Consider the following 17,732-nt stretch of genomic DNA (forward strand, 5'->3'; position numbering starts at 1 on the left):
CTAGCTTTATTGCTTAAAGTAAGCTGTTTTATTCTTGTATGTGATTTTATTATAAGAAGCCACCCATCTTCTGTGGAGGTATCACACAATTTAGGTAAATACAACCCAACGCTTCCCATGTTGCTAAAAGGAAAACAGCGCTTCTTGCTTTTCCAAACAAAGAACTACTGTAATTCTCTAAGTCACTGGTTTGCTGGGACACTGGCTTCTTTTATCTTCTGAGACCTTTGGGAGGATGACCGTAAGGCTCTCGTATCTGAACACAGAGGAATAATTCATAAGAAGTCTTTCATTTCTCCCAGTCCTCTTTTCACAGAAAAGTGCCTTTTTCTCAACTGTGGGATACAGCTTAGCTGGAAATGTATTTACATGGACCAACTAGGACCCTGAAAAGTCTAATATTGACTTTGGACATTTACAACAGGGAATCCAAAGTGACACACAGTCTTCCCAATCACAATGTATGAAAATCCACCACCACCACCAGCCAAAATAATCTTTTCTTTGAGAAAGATGTAACTGGACAGACAGCAATAACTAGTAAACAAAAAGCTGGGAACACAGGACTTATTTATTCCCTAACAGTGCCAAATTTACCGAAGCAAAACCAGCGATTCTAATGGGGGTATAAAAGCCATCCTGATTATTGGATGGTAATCTGGCAAGACTTCCAACTGTCCATATCCTTTGATCTTTTCACTACTTTTCTGAGATAGGCACAGCACACAAATCTTATACACAGGGAAGTAAAATCCTAAAAATGGTATACCCCTTCATTTATTCTAACTCTAGAAGAATCAACACATGGAAACCCTACAGATGTCAAACAGTAAAGGAATGCCATAAATAGGATTATATTCAGTTATTTTTCTATAAGTGACATTTTAAGCAACTATATCCTTGTTTAATGAAGAAAAATATTTACTCCATTCTGAAACAGGCTAAAGGCAACTTGAACATCAGACTACAGCAGCAATTCTCAACCAGGGCAACTTTATTCCCCAGGGGACATCTGGCAATGTCTGGAGATGTTCAAGCTGGTTTTAGAAAAGGCAGAGGAACCAGAGATTAAATTGCCAACATCCTCTGGATCATCAAAAAAGCAAGAGAGTTCCAGAAAAACATCTATTTCTGCTTTATTGACTATGCCAGAGCCTTTGACTGTGTGGATCACAGTAAACTGTGGAAAATTCTGAAAGAGATGGGAATATCAGACCACCTGACCTGCCTCTTGAGAAACCTATATGCAGGTCAGGAAGCAACAGTTAGAACTGGACACGGAACAACAGACTGGTTCCAAATAGGAAAAGGAGTACGTCAAGGCTGCATATTGTCACCCTGCTTATTTAACTTCTATGCAGAGTACATCATGAGAAACGCTGGGCTTGAAGATGCACAAGCTGGAATCAAGATTGCCGGGAGAAATACTAATAACCTCAGATATGCAGATGACACCACCCTTATGGCAAAAAGTGAAGAGGAACTAAAGAGCCTCTTGATGAAAGTGAAAGAGGAGAGTGAAAAAGTTGGCTTAAAGCTCACATTCAGAAAACGAAGATCATGGCATCTGGTCCCATCACTTCATGGGAAATAGATGGGGAAACAGTGGAAACAGCATCAGACTTTATTTTTCTGGGCTCCAAAATCACTGCAGATGGTGACTGCAGCCATGAAATTAAAAGACACTTACTCCTTGGAAGGAAAGTTATGACCAACCTAGATAGCATATTCAAAAGCAGAGACATTACTTTGCCAACAAAGGTCCATTTAGTCAAGGCTATGGTTTTTCCAGTGGTCATGTATGGATGTGAGAGTTGGACTGTGAAGAAAGCTAAGCGCCAAAGAATTGATGCTTTCGAACTGCGGTGCTGGAAAAGACTCTTGAGAGTCCTTTGGACTGCAAGGAGATCCAACCAGTCCATTCTGAAGGAGATCAGCCCTGAGATTTCTTTGGAAGGAATGATCCTAAAGCTGAAACTCCAGCACTTTGGCTACCTCATGCGAAGAGTTGACTCATTGGAAAAGACTCTGATGCTGGGAGGGATTGGGGGCAGGAGGAGAAGGGGATGACAGAGGATGAGACGGCTGGATGGCATCACTGACTCGATGGACGTGAGTCTGAGTGAACTCCGGGAGTTGGTGATGGACAGGGAGGCCTGGCGTGCTGTGATTCATGGGGTGGCAAAGAGTTGGACACGACTGATCGACTGAACTGAACTGAACCTATGCTAATGCTATGCTAAGTCACTTCAGTCGTGTCCGACTCTGTGTGACCCCATAGACGGCAGCCACTAGGCTCCCCCGTCCCTGGGATTCTCCAGGCAAGAACACTGGAGTGGCTTGCCATTTCCTTCTCCATTGCATGAAAGTGAAAAGTGAAAGCGAAGTTGCTCAGTCATGTCCGACTCTTAGAGACCCCATGGACTGCAGCCTACCAGGCTCCTCTGTCCATGGGATTTTCCAGGCAAGAGTACTGGAGTGGGGTGCCATTGCCTTCTCCGCTGGAAACATTTTTGGTTGTCAGAACTGAGAGGTGACTATTACTGGCATCTAGAGGGCAGAGACCATGAATGATGCTAAACATCTTACAATACACAGGACAGACCCACAACACAGACATTTATAGCTCAAAATGCAAACAATGCTGAGATGGAGAGACCTTGGTATAAAAGGATACGGGTGAAACCGTATCCTTTAATAATAAACCATATTCTTTAATAATAAAGAATATTTATTCTATTCTGAAACAGGCTATAGGAAGGTAGATGCCTGGTAAATACAAGGAAGAACTTTTAACATAATCAGGTAATTTATGATGTATTCCTTACAATGTAGAGAGAGCTCACTATCATATAAAGGATTCTAATGGAGCTAACTGGTCCTATACCGGGATGCTGAAAAAGGTAGAGGTCCTTGGGTGTAGTTGGACTCTGAGTTTTCACCTTTAGTAAAGATATGCTGCTGCTGCAGCTAAGTCGCTTCAGTCGTGTCCGACTCTGTTCGAACCCATAGACGGCAGCCCACCAGGCCCCGCCGTCCCTGGGATTCTCCAGGCAAGAACACTGGAATGGGTTGCCATTTCCTCCTCCAATGAATGAAAGTGAAAAGCCAAAGTGAAGTCGCTCAGTCATGTCTGACTCTTAGAGACTCCATGGACTGCAGCCTACCAGGCTCCTCCGTCCATGGGATTTTCCAGGCAAGAGTACTGGAGTGGGGTGCCATTGCCTTCTCCTAGTAAAGATATATGATTCCATTTAAAAGTGTCAGCAAACATTTCCTGCTGCTGCTAAGTTGCTTCAGTCGTGTCCGACTCTGTGCGACCCCATAGACGGCAGCCTGCCAGGCTCCACCATCCCTGGGATTCTCCAGGCAAGAACACTGGAGTGGGTTGCCATTTCCTTCTCCAATGCATGAAAGGGAAAGGTGAAAGTGAAGTCGCTCAGTCGTGTCCAACTCTTTGCGACCCCATGGACTGCAGCCTACCAGGCTCCTCCATCCATGGGATTTTCCAAGCAAGAGTACTTATTATTATTGAAACTAGGAAAGAGAAAACACAATACCTGCTCTACTAATTTGTTTTATTTCTACCATATTAGCTAATAGGATCAAAACTTAATATGGACATTATCCCAAATGTGCAATATGCAAGTGACTTCTGCAGAAAAGTCTAAAGCCTCTTATCCTGGGCACAAGCTGATACAGTTCTTGTGCAATCATTTCACAACCTAAGAAAAGAGATATGGCCAAAAAAAAAAGAAGCAGCAGTTCCCTATTGTGGAACCAATTTCGTGATTCTACTCATATTTAGAACACTGGAGCTCATTTGCCTCCACTTTGCAAATATCCATATGTTTGCTGCCGTCTGTGGTTTTCAAATCACAAACGGTTAAGTTATCTAAGATCTCTGGGCCGTTTGCAGCCATATTGGAAGCATTCTGGTACTTTCCGTGCCAGTTAAACCACATCTCATTGAACTAGCAGAGCTTTAAAGGCTTCGACAAATGACAGTTTACTTAAAGGGACAATAACCCAGCAATAACCAAACAGATGAGGGAACAAGGCAACAAGTCACATGAGGAGCTGTTGAAGGAAACAGGGATGTTTACACTGGGGGAAACCCAGATGGCACATGACAGCCACAGTTCCATGGAAAAGGGATGAGTCCTACGTGGACCCAGACTGTAGAACTCTGTTAGCTGGAGCTCTTGGACAAGTACCACATTCTCTCTATCACAGGAGCAGTTGAAGCGCACATCTGCGGAACACCATCAAGCATACTGGAGAAGGAATTCCTGCATTTGGATAAGGGTGAATGTGAACTGGACAGGCCAGACTAGATAACCCTAACCCTAGGGCTCCCAGTTAGGTAACTTAAGTGAGCTCAACAGACCCTGTGTAATAGAAAAACTATGGTGGGGGCTGCGGTAGATGGGGCCATCTGAAAGGGCCCAGGTATATCGCAGTTGGTTGCTGTCATGTGGGAATGAGCTCTTCAAGTTACCAGATCTTCATTTTTTTTTTTTCAATTAAAGCCAGAAAACCATGCTACTGCTAAGTCACTTCAGTCGTGTCCGACTCTGTGAGACTCCATAGATGGCAGCCCACCAGGCTCCCCCACCCCTGGGATTCTCCAGGCAAGAACACTGGAGTGGGTTGTCATTTCCTTCTCCAATGCATGAAAGTGAAAAGTGAAAGTGAAGTTGCTCAGTCGTGTCCGACCCTCAGCGACCCCATGGACTGCAGCCTTCCAGGTTCCTCTGTCCATGGGATTTTCCAGGCAGGAGTACTGGAGTGGGGTGTCATTGTATGTAAAACCTATTGATTTTTAAAGAAGAGCACCTAATCCAATATTTCAAAGCATTATATAAGTTAAACAGAAAATGCTGTGGCCTCTGGGAGAAACTGTAATGTCTTCCTTAAAGATGCCCTAACCACCCTCAACCCTAAGGGACTCTGATAGTAAATAAGGCAAGAGAGAAAGCGTACAGATTCTAGAATTACGGTCACATCTTGTCTGCAATTTGAATCACCAGTCTGACCACTTCAAGGTCAGATGAGCCGACCAATCAATAATTAATAAGGTCTGGCAAGGGGAAGCTAACTGGGGAACCACTAAGTCACTGAGAACTGCATTGCACAAGATGTAAATGAGGAAAGGCTTCTATTTCCCTCTAACAGACACCTTTTCTTCTAGTATGCTGCATGTCAAAATGAGGCAGGGAAGAGAAACAGATTTTCTCAGCTGTCTGGCTGCTGAGAAGGTCAGGCCTACCGTAGCTGGTAAACAACTTTGAAACTCTTGCCTGGCCCCCAGAAACTGTGATCAACTAGGGAAAATTCAAGAGTTTCCTCTGAGAGAGGACGCTTCGCTAAGGGAAATAATCCTATTCAGCCCTGGTTCCCAGCCCACTCCAGAAATTCTGCTGTCATGTATAGGTTTTCAGTTGTCAACAGATCTTTGCACACACACATATCTGTACCCAGCCATATCCAGCACAAAGACAAATCTGCCAAATTAAAAAAAAAAAATAGTTTCCAAGTCTAGCTTCTATTCTGAATTTTATCTGATTACATTAAAATTTTAAAAGTAAGCTGGCTAAAATAAATAAATAAGGCAACAATACTCCAATACAAAATAATTAAATAAAAAAGTAAGCTGGCTATACAATACAGTATTTTTAACTATAGTCATCACGCTATGTATGATATCCCCAGGGCTTATATATTTTATAACTGGATGTTTGAGCCTTTTGACCATCATTGCTCATTTCTGAATTTTAGTTTATACTGAATATCAGTTTAATAAACTACCTTTTATCCCACATTAAAATTTTTGATGGAGTATGTTTAAAAAGCAAACTGGCTATTATGTTAGCATTAATTTCCCTGCCTTCTATGATGGTATGTTTCATTAGTAATTCTTGATTTAGGTTTTTCAACACCCTGAGCAGAGCAAAATATTTTTTTATGTTTAGTAAATTATATTTATGGAAAAGAATAAATAAAAAGACATTGAAACTGGTATAAAATGTTGGCAAATGAAGCACAAGGAATTCAAAGTAGCATAATATTAGCATATTAGAATAGTAACAAAATCTTACATTACTTCATTTTAAAATTTTTATTGGAGTACAACTGCTTTATAATGTTGTGTTAGTTCCTCCTATACAGCAAAATGAATCAGCCATACTTATACACAGCTGTTTATTCTTAGTCACATCCAACTCTTTGCAACCTTCTGGGTAACCCACCAGGCTAAAGCCCACCAGGCTCCTGTCCATGGGAAGAATACTGGAGTGGGTTGCCACCTTCTCCTTCAGGTGATCTTCCTGACCCAGGGATCGAATCCACATCTCCTGTGTCTCCTGCACTGCAGGCAGATTTTTTACCTGCTGAGCCACCAGGGAAGCCCACTTATACATCCATCATCTCCCTTTTGGACTTCCTCACCATTCAGGTCGCCACAGTGGATTGAGTAGAGCTCCCTGTGCTATACAGTAGGTGCTCATTAGTTATCTATTTTATATACAGTATCAGTAGTGTATAGTGTCAACTCCAATCTCCCAATTCCTCGCACTCACCCCCCTACCTGCTTGGTATCCATACAGCTGTTCTCTGTGTCTGTGTCTCTATTTCTGCTTTGCAAATAGGACTGCTTTACTTTAAAGAACATATTCATTAGCTTATTCGTTTTTGCAAGATGAGTGGACCAGACATAGCAATGTCATCTCACTATGCAGATGGGAAATTTGAGACAGAAACATGAAGTGACTTCCATTCTGCCCCAAAACACAGACTGCTCCCACACCCTGGTAAATCTCCATAATAAATATACCTGGAGACAGTTTCATCACCTCTCCTCTTCTCCTCCTATTACCCATCCTCCACAGAGCACCCAGAGGAACCCTCAAGAAAAATGTAAATCTACCAAGTCTTGCCTCCGCTCAAGGCTACCCACTGCACTTGAAACAAAGTCCAAACTGCTTACCTCAGCCTCCCAGTCTCTGCCCAGCCTGGATTTAGCCTCATGCCTCTGCCACCCTCCTCCTTCCCTTCTGCAGACTCACTGCCCTCAGCTATGCCTGGACCAAATCAAGCTAGTTTCCAGCCCCACTTGCCTGTGGTTCTCTCCACCAGAACTGCCTGTCCATCTTCTGGAGGCTCATCCTAAAGCCATCTCTCAAGAAAGTCTTTTTTAAAACGCAATCAAGAAGCCCATCACACACACACACACACACACACACACACCCCAGTACTCTATTACAGCATCTTTTTTTCCATTTGCTTTAAAACATCTAGTCCTTTCCAAACTGACCTTGCTCATCCCTTGGTTCTATAAAGTGAACTCCATGAGTAAAGAGACAGCACTGCTATACTCACTGCACCTGACATGTTGTTGGTGCTCAATAAAGATTTCTTGAGGTCAGTGAAGGAATGAATGAAGTTTGTACGAGGAATCAACTAGCCCACATAACTCAGTTGATACCTATTTAGATAGCAGAGTTTTTCTTTCTCCTCAACTGCTATGTTTATTTTTTTAAACTACAAGCTTATATATACTAGACTGTTAGACTGTATCTATTAGTGTGTTATGAGTCATTCCAGTAATGTGGAGCAAAGGACAGGACTCTGAACAGGTGCTTGGCTTCATAGAGAAAGGCAGTAAGAACCCACGGCCTGTCCCTTCAAACTACAAAGCTTCCTCAAAATTCTGGAGATTCTGGTAAAAGGAAAGCCTACATTTTCTGCCTGTTCACAACCGTTTCATAGCAGTTACTGCTGACTGTACTTACACTTTAATGTTTTTAAACTAGTTTCCTTACTGCTGAAAATACTGACAAATGGATATGATTAGCCTTTCTAAATAAGAAAAAGAGTTGCTTTCTTAGTGAAAGCAAAAAAAAACAAAAACAAAAAACTAGAAATTCTGGAACAGTATGATTTTAGAGCTAAATGTTCCCCTTCAGCTTCTCTTCACTCATTACTTTGTCTTCAATGCATCACGTTTATGGAAATTTATCAATGTCTCAAAAAGTCTGACCTCAGTTATCAAAAGGGTCTTGAAAAAAATTTCAGGCTGATCCTCAGGATGATCCTAAATAACCTCAGGATGATCTTTGTTTTTAGGAAATATCCATTTTCTAAGATGTCAGGGTAAGGAATACAGATCCCTAACACCAGCTGGCATTCTCAGGGCTCACTCCAGTTGCCCAGGTACCTAGTTAGTTCTTTCCTTGATGCTCTACACGGAGAGCCTCAAAGAGGGTGGTAAACTGTATCGGATCACAAAGCTAGCTGGGTGATGGAACACGTGTTCGTCACCACTGAAGTTTAAAAGGTACGATACACAGTGGAGGAGAAATGAGCAACCAGTTGCCCAGGGTTCTGCATGCTGGAAACTCCTCCAGATGCTGGGCAAACTCACACCTCAGCGAGAATTTCTCAGCTGTAAAAGGAGTGAAGTGAAAGTCGCTCAGTCAACTCTTAGAGATCCCATGGACTATACAGTCCATGGAATTCTCCAGGCCAGAATACTGGAGTGGATAGCCTTTCCCTTCTCCAGGGGATCTTCCCAACCCAGGGTTCCAAGCCAGGTCTCCCGCATTGCCCGCTAATTCTTCACCAAGGGAGTCACCAGGGAAGCCCACGTAAAAGGAGTGGCTGAACCAAAGTAATCACTGTCCCCCTCAACTCTGCTAGTCCTTCACCCTCAATGGCTTGAGTAAGAAGGGTCCATTTCCACGAAAAGCATCATCACCTCAGCCGTGACAGAGTTCTTGCACAAATGGCCGAGGGTGGGGGTGACATTCAGTGCCGGTATGCGACAAGTAGCAGAGAGGGCGAGAAAAGGCCAAGTCTGGGGCTCTCTCACCAGCTTCAGCAGGTCCACCAGAAAGCCCTTTGCGAGGAAATCGGAGAATGCTGGCAGCTTGCCAGTGCCTCCTGGTGGCCAGAAAGCCATCCCTTCCCCTTTCCCTTCCCCGACCCCTTCTCCTTCCCCTGCGTACGGTCCAGGCCAATACTTAAAGCCCAGATCCCCGAGTTCGGTGTTAGCCCAAGACCACGTACTGTGGCTTCCGTAACTATCAACATTCTGAAGCATTTCCAGCTCCTACTCAAAGAGACCAACCTCCCGGCTCAGCATTCTTACTGGGGTCAAAGCTAATTTTTGCAAGACTGATCTGTTAACACAAATCCGTCTAGAACCTGATCAGCCAAGTCTTTCAAGGGCGGCCACGCACCTCTCCCTCCTCCCTCCTCTCACCTCCGCAACCTTCCCGGGAACCACAGGTCTGAATGAAAGCCTGACCTTGTCGTTTTCAGAGATAGAAAGGTCTACGAGAGGCTCCAGAGGGTGAAGGGGAAGAGAATATTCCCTGCTTTCTGGTTCCGTTGACTTAAAAACAAAACAAGCCTCTCCCTCATTCAGGGTATGGAGCAACACTCCTGAGGGAGGTGTGTGTGTGTGTGTGTCTTTCTTTTGAGCACGCGGGTAACCCACGGATAAGAAAGCTTCTACTCCCCAGAGGGAGGTGTGTGTGTGTGTGTGTGTGTGTGTGTGTGTGTGTGTGTTTCTTTTGAGCACGCGGGTGACCCACGGATAAGAACGCTTTCAGTGCTCCGGGATCCCGCGGCCGGCCGGATTCCCTCTCAGTACCAAATTCTTAGAGGTTACTTCCCAGGGGAAAAAGGTCTGGGAGAACTGAATTCAAATTCCATCACTCTCCCCGCAAGGATCCCAGAGCTGCTAGGAGGGCGGCGGGGACCGAGAGTCCAACTCCGGCTTGGGGGTGGGTGCGGGTCGAGTCCCAGTCCCCCAACTTCCAGCACCCACATCGTCCCATCCCTATCTTCCCAGTGCACCAGCCTCCCCAGCACCCCCATTTTTCCATTCACCCCATCCTCCCATCCCCCAACATCCCAGCCGCCCACCCTCACCCCACCCCCAGCCCGCGGCCGCACGGGGCTCCAGCCCGCCTGGGGGTCCCTCCTCACCCGGACGCCGCGGTGAACTGCTCGCGAGAACCGGGACAAGGCTTTACGATCCCGCCTGCTGCCTGCTCGCTGCCAGCACCGCGGGCTCTGTCGCCCGCAGTCACCGCGTCACCCTGGCCGCGGGGCGCTGGGGCTGGGGGCTGCGCGCCGGTTTTGCGCACGTTCAGCTCCGGGCGGTCTGGTAGCCCCGACCCTGGCCTGCCCCGGCGCCGCAGGAGGAGGGAGGGGGAGGAGCTGTGTGACCGCCGGCCTCCCACTGATGTGGGCGCTGGGACGGGCGAGCTCGGCGCACACCGCACACCCGCAGGGCTTGGAGTCCGCAAACTGGACCCCCGGATTAACTTATCCCTCTACCCACCCGCCCCCGCGAGGACCTACCCACACGTGTAGAGGGCAGGTGTTGCGTCTCCACTTCCTGTTCTCAGCCTCGATTCTGATCAGACCTTCCCCAGTTTCATTAACTCCCTGCTTTGTTTATTTCACTGAATCCCTGGCTACTTTTTCCATCTGTGATCCGCAGTGCCCCGCGTATCCCGCTTTCCGCTCGTAGTATTACCGCATTGGACGCCAACTCAGAAATTATATGGAAGATGCTTCGGCTTGGAAGACCTGCCCCTGAGTTAGTTTCATTTCTCCGTGTAAATACAGTGAAGGGCAATCAGTAAGAGCTTTTATTAGGGGAAACGGTGTAAAAAGGAGCCATCCCAGTTCTTTGGGGTTTAACTGAAATCCCTTCCTTTATTTTCCAATGCTTTCTCCTCAATCCACTTTCTAATTTAATCCTATTCATTTAAAGCTTCAGTGGGAGACGCAGAGAAAATAATTTGAAATTCATGAGCAGTTAATTCTTTGTATTTTTTATTTTTGGCAAGGTTGACAGGTCTGTAGATGAAATTTATTTTATTTTTTTATTTAAGGAGGACTCTGAATAAGTTCGGTCCCTGGATTGGGAAGATCCCCTGGAGAAAGAAACGGCAACCCACTCCAGTATTCTTGTCTGAAAAATCCCATGGACAGAGGAGCCTGGCAGGCTACCATCCATAGTGTGGAAGAGTCGGACACGACTAAATTGATGTGGAACACGCATACTGGATAAGAAGGCATGGATTATAGTTCCTTTCTGTCACTTATTAGTGGCCATGAACTTGAGCATGTTCTTTATCCTTTCTGCTTCTCAGTTTCCTCATCAGTTGGAGAAGGAAACGGCAACCCACTCCAGTATTCTTGCCTGGAGAATCCCATGGACGGAGGAGCTTGGTGGGCTACAGTCTATGGGTTCCAAAGAGGGGGACACGACGGAGAGACTTCACTTTCACTTTCTTCCTCATCGGTAAAGTGGGGCTAATCAAAATACATTAGTCAGAGACGTCTTGTGAAAATGAAATGGAAATATACATGAAATACTTAGGACGGAACCTGGCATGGGAGAAGCAGTCACACAGGTATTTAACAGTATTATCTTTAAGGAAGTTGTGATATTTAAATCTAACAATAGATGCAAATTTAAATTAACCTATCTCAGCCTAGTGACAATTTCCTGTACTTCCTGGAATAACCTCCTATGATACAAATTGTCCCAGAATATTAATCTAAAAGGGAACATGATACCCTACTCAAGAAGTCACTCAGGACCTCCTCCCTTTGCCCTTAAGACTGGGTAAAGATTTAGAAGACAAAATCAGAAGATTCATCATCCCACCTAAAAAGGTGGTGGGCTTTGAAAGCAGGTCTTGAAGGCTAGTATGAAATAGTTTCTTGGTTCAATGCCAACTCTATGCCCTCTCTCATTGTAATCAGATCACACTCTCTGAGGATGTTAGAGTGGCTAGCATTTAGCAGGTTAACATCCTGAGAAGGTTTCCAGTGTAGGGGTGCCAGATTCAGTAAATGAAACACAGAACACCCCATTAAATTTGAATTCCAGACAAACCACAAAAAGGTTTTAGTATAAGTCGACTGCATGCAATATTTGAAACCTACTTATACTCAAAATTATGTGTTGTTCGTTTGAAATTCAAATTTAACTAGGCTTCCTATACTTTTTCTGGCAACCCTAGTCCAGTGAAATGAATGCATAAGCCTCAGATTCCAAAAGGATGACAAGTCAACATAGACATACAGATTATAAGGTGGGTTTGATAAGGGTTTTGTTTTTGTTTTTAATATAAGAGCTCAAAGAATTAAAAAAAAATTTTTTTGGCCATGCTATGAGGCATGCAAGATCTTAGTTCCCCAACCCAGGATTGAACCTCACCCCCTGCAGTGCAAGTGCAAAGTCTTAACCACCCCCTAGCCATGCCGTGCCATGCTAAGTCAGTAGTGTCCAACTCTGTGTGACCCTATGGACTATAGCCTTCCAGGATCCTTGTCCTTGGGATTCTCCAGGCAAGAATACTAGAGTGGGTTGCTAGACCCCCAGGGAAGTCCCTTATTTTTGTTTTGATCTGGTGAAAAAAATTCACTTCTGTTTATAAATTGATTCTGTTTTGAGCTGTTTTACCGTTTCTTACCTCTTCATTCTTACTTCTCTTTCTCATTAACATAGCAGTGCTTCTTAACTCTGATGACTGTGTCTTCAATCAAGATATTGGAATAGATAGTAATAATGTACTCAGTAGTGTTTTCAAATAGTGTTATTGAGGGCAAACTGTATATTAGGTACCATTTCAAGGATGACTAGCCCTGGAGGCTAAGGAAATGACACCACAGTGAGCCTTCCCTATGTAGTACGTCCAGGACTGTGGGGTTTCTGAGAAGTGAGTTATTAATTCTCCTTGGAAGGGGTGGAAGTGAAAGGCATCCTTACTGCACAGGGTCCACGGAAAAGAGACTATGATACAGATAAGCCAAGGAGGGAAGTCCCTGGGTGATGGCTGTGCCTTGGCCTGGAAACTAACCCATCCTGATTAAAGCAATGAAACTGGAGGGAACAATGGGATTCAATAAAACTGAAAGTGTATAATTGGAAACTTGGAAATCTTTGAGTCCTGTAGAAGATAACAAAATGTAGAAGAAAAAAAAAGTTAAATTACTTAAATTTAAAATTAAAACTTATCCCTGCTGGAGAGAGTGCACATTTTTCAATTCTGTCTGCAATGATTTCACATGGATGGCTTGAAATCATCCCAGTGAGAACCTCATGTTATAGGAATTAGCAAACACTACAAAATGTGATCTTTGTCCCCTCTAGAGAGACAGCACACCTCTGAGTGGTTAGCTATAACTGGTCTGAAGCTCAGTATAGAGACCCAGACAGAAGTTGTTTATTAGGAGATAAAAGTACTGAGAATATGCACGGAACTGGCACGGAGGGTTTAAACAGAGCAGAGGCAGAAGATAAAATTCTCAGTAACATCACATTCATGGAAGAAGGTAGGAAGAAAAGAAGGTGGTGAATGAAAATGAGAGGTTGGTCAAAGTGAGGATAGAAAATGGGAGAGAGAAGCTGTACAGAAGTCAAGAGAGAAAGGAGTTTTAAAAGTATGTTTGACATGGTTGATTAAACAGAACGGACTAAAGCAAGGGCTGTGGGATTTCTCATTTAGGAAGGTCTTGTTAACCCCTTAATCAACTTGAGTATAATACAGCAGTGAAGGCAGGGGGTCAGTAAGGTAAAGAGGTGAGGATACAAGACAATGTGTGTAGACTTTTAAGACAGTTAATGGAAAACAAAAGAAAAGACATATGGCAACAGTGTGAGTGAAAGAAAAAATGAGGAGAGTGAAAATCTGGGGGATGGTCAGGAGATCTGCCCAAGGATGTTGGAAGTTTTCTGAGCCCTGAGGTGACTGGAATCCACTTCTTAGTCATGGAGTCAGTCTGTCTGGTGGTGAACTTTCCCCAGGGAAGTTTGCCAGACTAGAAACTAGGCCGGAGAGGAGAATTACATGGGCCTGGACCTGGGAGAGCAAATTAGCCAGAGGCAGTGAAAAAAGGAAGGAATTGATGTTAATGTAGAAATATGGAATTTTTAGATAGAGATCTAAACAAAACAAAGGAGAAAATATCGAATATGAGGGTTCCCTCATAACCCCAACCTCATTAGGTAATTATTTAACATTGTGGTGCATATCTTTCAGATATCTTTTCAGAGGTAAATATAGTAATTAAGAGGGCTGTGTCAGACAGACCTGGGCTCCAATCGAGTTCTACCTTTACTAGCTCTAAGGCCTAGGGCAATTTACAGACTTTTAACCCCTCTAACTGAGGGGTTAAATAATTGTTAAATAATTACCTAATGAGGTTGGGGTTATGAGGGAACCCTCATATTCGATATTTTCCTTTGTGGCTCAGCTGGTAAAGAATCCGCCTGCAATGCCAGAGACCTGGGTTCGATCCCTGGGTTGGGAAGATCCCCTGGCGAAGGCAATGGCAGCCCACTCCAGTATTCTTGCCTGGAAAATCCCATGGATTGCGGAGCCTGCCATCCATGGGGTCGCAAAGAGTCCGACATAACTGAGCGACTTCACTTTCACTTTCTTAATACCTTCTGTAGACTTGATTGATTTATGGACTCTTGGAACTATGGATGTTACAACTGACTTGTTTGTATCCATTCAGTAAGTGGACTCTAAGATCTGGCTTGCCAAACCGGTTTCCAGGACATTTTTGCTTGCTCCAGTCATTGATAACACCCCTACTAAACTCAGTCAAGATGTAGGAGGCTTTGTACTAAGTCTAAGATACCTGGTTTCTCTCAGTGACACTATGATTCATAGTCACTTGACTCTCTTATCCAGCTGCCAAGTTATCTGATTTTGCACCTACAGTGTCATCAATTTCTCCTTCCCATTTCCACAGCTACCATCCTAATCAAGTCCTTAAAAGCTCTATCCTTGACAATTACAAAATGTCCCTTTTGTTTGCATGAGTTATAGGTGCTCATTCAACTAATCTAAATTCAATGTATATTCTTTTAAGCTTTTTGTCATAAAACAAATAATATATGTAAACTATGTTATTGGTCATTTTTGTAATATTCTATTTTAACTTAGTAGTATAATACTAGGTCTTCCCTGGTAGCTCAGTGGTAAAGAATCTGCCTTTCAATGCAGGAGATGTGGGTTCCATGGGTTGGAAGATCCCCTGACGGAGGAAAAGACAACCCACTCCAATACTCTTACCTGGGAAATCCCATGGACAGAGGAACCTGGTGGGCTACAGTCCATGGGTCACAAAAGAATCAGACATGACTTAGCAACTAAACAGCAACAGTATAACACTAACTTTTTAGCAAGCTAATAAATACACATATATAGTATCATTTAAAAAGGCTGTATATTATTTTGCCGTATAATGAAAATCCGGAAAGCTGGGTTTAATACCTTTTTATTAGAAAACTAGGTTATTTGTAATTCATAATTTTTGAAATAGCACTCTGTGCATATTCTTAAAGTTAAATTTTTGTATATGTTTTTATTGATTTCTTTGTGATAAATCCCTAGAAATACGTTTTCTCAAAGTATATGCATTTTTAAAGGCTTCTAACTCTCTCTCCCTCTTCTATGGGTGCCCTCACCCCAGAAGACATTATACCACCTTGTGACAAAATTACTTCTCTAAAAATGCTGGACTTGTAATCCTCTTACTTCCCCATTCAGAAACTGTCAATGGTTTCTGTTGTGCACAGGGAGAAATAAGGTCCAGATGTCCTGACTGGCGCTTGCGGCCTTCTAGGATCTGGCCTCAAACTCCTTTTCATTTAGGTCTTTCACTTTATACACAGTCATTCTGGCCTCCATGCTGGGGCATTGCTGTTGCTTGTAGAATCTTGTCCTTCTGATCTGGATCCTGACGAGAAGCATGTATTATCCTCAAACTGGTTTATTTGATGAGTGTTTGATAAAGTGACTGTTTCTAAAAGTGAGAGCAGGGTTTAGGGAACCCCACAAGGCAGCATGCAATGCCTCTTTAGACACCCTGGGCCTGAAGGAGCAAATGGGAGAGACTTCCTCGAGGGAACTGAGCCTGAGGCAGGCCTACGGGAGGTGATAGGGAAGATGAAGTGTCTGGACAAGGGCTACTCAGTGGAAGGGGTACCTGGTACCAAGACAGTAATACAAATCCCTTATAGAAGTCCATGCAAAAGTCAGCATATGATGAAGCTACAAAGACCCACATTCAAGTTGTGCAGAAACAGGAGAGGCTGAGAGCAGACCTGCAGCTGTGTCTTTGAAGGTGGTCTCTGAAGGACACCCGATGGCAAAATAGCACCTTAAAGAAAAGACCAATCTGCAAATCCTCTCTCCCCAGAACAAGCTTTCATAAATCTCACCCCGGATTGGCACACATTTCCAGCTTGTGCTGATCAGCAGAAAAGCTGGAATCCTAGACCCAGCACATCCTTCTCCTCTTGATCCTAGGGATGGTCCCAGATGTCAACCAAGTTCCTGCTCCCTAACAAAGCGACCCCATGCAAGCTCCTAGAATACATGTGTGTGCTTAATCACTCAGTTGTGCTGACTCTCTTGTGATCCCATGGACTGTAGCTTGCCAGTCCTCTGTCCATGGAATTCCCCAGGCAAGAATCCTGGAGTAGGTTGCCATCCCCTCCTCCAGGGTATCCTCCTAACCTAGGGATCAAACCCAAGTCTCCTACATTGGCAGCAGATTATTTAACCACTGCACCACTAGGGACAGCCATGAAAGCTCCTACAAGCTGGTTATAGGAGGAAGGGAATGTGTGATCCAGAATTCACAAGTGAACCCTGCCTGACTCTCACCCTCCCAGGCCTAAGTGCAAGGAACGCCAGAACTTCCCAGAGATCTAGATTCTGACAATAACACCATTAGGTACTAAGTCTGATTAATGTTCTCACACTCAGCTCCCAACAGGAAGTAGACAGACCTGGTCTAAGTAGGCTTAAGCCCTCTAAGACTCAGTTTCCTTGCTTGGAAACTACCTATATTTCAGACTTGGCATTAGGATTGATGAGATAATATCCATAAAACTCCTAGAACAAGGTCTGATGCACAAAGACGTTTAACAAAGAGTTAATTTCCTTCCTGCCACACCCAGCTCCCATATCACCATTCTATCTGCCTCATTGTGTTGTCTCTTTCACAATATTGATTTGAGACTGGAACTGCATTGTTTCCCAGGTGGGGAAAGCTTAAACTTAATTGCTTTTGCATGTGACTTTAATTTATCTTGGCAAGTGACTTTGATGCTTTTGAAATGCAGTGTTGGAGAGTCCCTTGGACAGCAAGGAGATCAAATCAGTCAATCCTAAAGGAAATTAGTCCTGAATATTCATTGGCAGAATAGATAAGAACATGGCTACTGCAGCCAAACTACTGAGTTGTCCAAGGACTGGGTTTATAACCTTAGGAGAGTTACTTGATTACTGTGTGCCTTAGTTTGCTCTTCTGTAAAGTAGGAATCATAATTGTACCTGCTCCACATGATTAAACTTGTAAATATACCCTAAAGCACTAAGAACAAAACTTATATAGGTTTGTTATTATCTTCTTTCAAATTGGAGGGAGGTAGAAAAGGATCAAATCACAGCATTCTGAACTGGGGGTCGCCCGTAAGCAGTATATATGCAAGAGAGTGGCAAACTGGCCAGCTCAAACTTGAAGTTACTGTGCACCTACTCTGTATGTTGAGCTTAACTGGGGTGGGAGAACTAGGAAGAGATGAATTAAAACACAATAGCAGCAGCTGTATACCACAGGGAATTCTGTGAACTCAGCTTGGTGCTCTGTGATGGCCTAGAAGGGTGGGATAAGGG

At 43.9% G+C, this 17,732-nt stretch overlaps 1 protein-coding gene across 5 annotated transcripts in view; it reads right to left on the reverse strand.

Annotated features, from left to right (window-relative positions):
• PLA2G7 (phospholipase A2 group VII) overlaps window positions 1-10,521 on the reverse strand; it is a 38,194-nt gene extending 27,673 nt beyond the window's left edge. Inside the window, exon 1 of one of the 5 annotated variants that reach the window (XM_027524549.1) lies at window positions 10,375-10,521. The gene's annotated coding sequence lies outside the window, so the exon portion shown is untranslated. Of the gene's footprint in view, window positions 1-9,996; window positions 10,303-10,374 lie in introns of those variants that run through there. The other 4 variants (XM_027524551.1, XM_027524547.1, XM_027524548.1 and 1 more) reach the window with 4 other exon arrangements.
• Window positions 10,522-17,732: the final 7,211 nt, after the last annotated feature.

The sequence above is a fragment of the Bos indicus x Bos taurus genome, chromosome 23 (genome assembly GCF_003369695.1).
Source record: "Bos indicus x Bos taurus breed Angus x Brahman F1 hybrid chromosome 23, Bos_hybrid_MaternalHap_v2.0, whole genome shotgun sequence".
In the NCBI taxonomy this organism is placed as follows: Eukaryota; Metazoa; Chordata; class Mammalia; order Artiodactyla; family Bovidae; genus Bos; species Bos indicus x Bos taurus.